The sequence below is a fragment of the Rhinopithecus bieti genome, unplaced genomic scaffold (genome assembly GCF_001698545.2).
Source record: "Rhinopithecus bieti isolate Rb0 unplaced genomic scaffold, ASM169854v2 scaffold_110, whole genome shotgun sequence".
Lineage (NCBI taxonomy): Eukaryota > Metazoa > Chordata > Mammalia > Primates > Cercopithecidae > Rhinopithecus > Rhinopithecus bieti.
Genome location: NW_016803311.1, coordinates 3,309,468 through 3,313,239, shown reverse-complemented (window position 1 = coordinate 3,313,239; position 3,772 = coordinate 3,309,468).

Genomic DNA, 3,772 nt, shown 5'->3' with positions numbered 1-3,772 from the left:
GTACCATATGACCCAGCCATCCCACTACTGGGTATATACCCAAAGGATTATAAATTATTCTACTACAAAGACACATGCATACGAATGTTTATTGCAGCACTATTCACAATAGCAAAGACTTGGAATCAACCCAAATGTCCATCTGTGACAGACTGGATTAAGAAAATGTGGCACATATACACCATGGAATACTATGCAGCCATAAAAAAGGATGAGTTTGCATCCTTTGTAGGGACATGGATGCAGCTGGAAACCATCATTCTTAGCAAACTATCACAAGAAGAGAAAACCAAACACCGCGTGTTCTCACTCATAGGTGGGAACTGAACAATGAGATCACTTGGACTCGGGAAGGGGAACATCACACACTGGGGCCTATCATGGGGAGAGGGGAGGGGGGAGGGATTGCATTGGGGAGTTATACATGATATAAATGATGAATTGATGGGTACTGACGAGTTGATGGCTGCAGCACACCAACATGGCACAAATATACATATGTAACAACCTGCACGTTATGCACATGTACCCTAGAACTTAAAGTATAATAAAAAATAAAAATAAAAATAAAACAAAAAACAAATGAATAAAAGTTGATAGAAAATTGAAAAAAAAAAAAAAAAAAGATGCAAACCTTCTTGGAAGGCCTGGGGGGTTTGCATAAACTCCAGTAATAAACTTGGCTGAAGGCAGCCTTGTCCCCTTAGTTAAATAAATTAAAGTAGAAACAAAGGAATGTGGGGAGTTTACCTCACTAGGTTTACTCATGTGGTCCTAAGACTAATCTTTGATCTACCACAGGTGCTTAATTGCTTTCTACTCGGGAAGTCCACAATGTCAGTTACCCTCTAGTGGTGTTGACTCAAGCCTTTGTCAATTAATCTTTACTGAATAAATGCAAGTCTCACTGGCTGGTCAGGGCCACGGCTGCGACTGATTGACCCGGACACTCAGTTGAACTGGCAAAGCAGAATATCTGTGTGTCAGTGTACTTCATTCATCTGTCACTGGGTCAGGGTCTGCAGGACAGACCCCCACACTATGACTCATTGACATTCCTGAGAGAGAAGGAATAAAAAATAAGCACCTAGGAAAATATATTTGAGCATATGGTCCATGAAAATTTCCCCAATCTTGCTAGAGAAGTTGACATACAAATTCAAGAAATTTAGAGAACACCTGCTAGAGAATACTAAACAAGACAACTGTCTCCAAGACTCTTAGTCATCAGACTTTCCGAGGTCAACATGAAAGAAAAAAAATCTTAAAAGGTGTTAGAGAAAAGGGTCAAATCACTCATAAAGGAAACTCCATCAGGCTAACAGCAGACTTCTCAGCATAATCCAAGCCAGGAGAGATTGGAGGCCTATTTTCAGGATCCTTGAAGGAAAAGAAATTCCACTGGGCATGGCGGCCCATGCCTGTAATCCCAGCACTTTGGGAGGCTGAGGCAGGTGGATTACCTGAGGTTGGGAGTTCAAGACCAGCCTGACCAACATGGAGAAACCCTACCTCTACTAAAAATACAAAAAAATTAGCCGGGCGTAGTGGCAGGCACCTGTAATCCAGCTACTTGGGAGGCTAAAGCAGAAGAATCGCTTGAACCCGGGAGGTGGAGGTTGCAGTGAGCCAAGATTTCACCACTGCACTCCAGCCTGGGCAACAAGAGCGAAACTCCGCAAAAAAAAAAAAAGAAAGAAATTCCAACCAAGAATTTCATATCCCACCAAAACTAAGCTTCATGAGCAAAGGAGAAATAAAATCTTTTCCAGACAAGCAATTGCTAAGGGAATTGATTACCCCTAGAACAGTCTCATAAGATATCCTTTAGGCCTGGGGAGTTCTAAACATGGAAATGAAAGAGCAATATCTGCTACCACAAAAACACACTAAGTACATAGCTCACAGGTATTATAAAGCAACTACACAATAGAGACTACAAAGTAGTCTAATAACATGACAGGGTCAAACTCTCACCTACAAATATTAAACTTGAATGTAAATCATCTAAATGCCCTGTGTAAAAGGCACAGCGTGGCAAGTTGAATTAAAAAAAAAAGAAAAAAAAAACCCAACCGTCTTCTGTTTTCAAGAGACTTCTTCAAAAGGAGCAGAAGTTGCTATTCCTATATCAGATAAAGCAGACATTAAGCAAACAACAGTTAAACAGGACAAAGAAAGTCATTATATAATAATAAAGTGTTCATTCAACAAGACTTAACTATTCTAAATACATACACACCCAACATTGGAGAACCCAGGCTCATGAAACAGGTACCTTTAAATGTATAAGAAGATATAGACAGCCACACAATAATAGTAGGAGACTTCAACACCCCACTGACAGCATTAGACAGACCATCAAGGCAGAAAAGTAACAAAGAAATTCCAACTTAAATTCAACACTTGATCGATTAGACCTGATAGTCATCTACAGAACACTGTACCCATTAACACAGAGTATACATTCTTCTCATCAGCACATGGAACATACTCTAAGACTCATCACTTGCTCAGCCATAAAGCAAATCTCAATAAATTTTAAAAATGTTAAAATCATACCAACCATACTCTTGGACTGCAGTGGAATAAAAATAGAAATCAATACCAAAATCTTTCAAAACCTTACAATTACATGGAAATTATATAACTAGCTCCTGAATTACTTTTGGATACACAACAAAGTTAATCCAGAAATTAAAAAAATATATATTTGAAATAAATAAAAACAGAGAAAACACCAAAATTTCTGGGAGGTAGCAAAAGCAGTGTTATTACCAGGAAAGTTTATAGTGCCAAACACCTATCTCAAAAAGTTAGAAAGTTCTCAAATTAATGAGATAACAACACATCTAAAGGAACTAGAAAAACATGAACAAAATAAAGCAAGCAAAAAAAGAAGTGAAGTCCAAGCAGAACTCAATCAAATTGAGACCCAAACATCCATACAAAGGATCGATGAAATTGAAAGTTGGTTTTTTGAAGAGATAAATAAGATTGATAGACCACTAGCTAGATTAACAAAGAAAAACAAAGATCCAAATAAGCACGATCAGAAATGACAAAGGTGACATTACAATCAATCCCACAGAAATACAAAAAATCCTCAGAGACTGTTATGAAAAACTCTACACACACACAAACTAGAAAATCTAGAAGAAATGGGTAAACTCCAGGAAACACACAACCTCTCAAGATTGCATCAGGAAGAAATTGAAAACCTCAGCACACCAGTAATGAGTTCCAAAATTGAATCAGTAATAAAAAATCTACCAACCAAAAAAGCCCTGGACCAGAGGAATTCATAGCCAAATTTTGCCAGACATACAAATGAGCTGGTATGAATCCTACTGAAACTATTCCAAAAAATTAAGGAGGAGTGACTCCTCCCTAACTCATTCTATGAAGCCAGCATCATCCTGATGCCAAAATCTGGCAAAGGCTCAATTAAATATGAAAACTAAAGGCCAATATTCCCTACGAATTTAGATTCAAAAAAGCCTTAACAAAATTCTAGCAAATTGAATCCATCAGCACATGAGAAAGTTAATTTATCACAATCAAGGAGGCCTTATTCTTAGGATGCAAGGTTGGCTCAATGTACATATGCAAATCAATAAATGGGATTCACCACATAAACAGAATTAAAAACAAAGACTATGTGATCATCTCAACAGGTATGGAAAATGATTTTGATAAAATCTAACGTCTCTTCATGATAAAAAAAAACCTTCAATAAACCAGGCAGCAATGAAATATAACCCAAAATAAT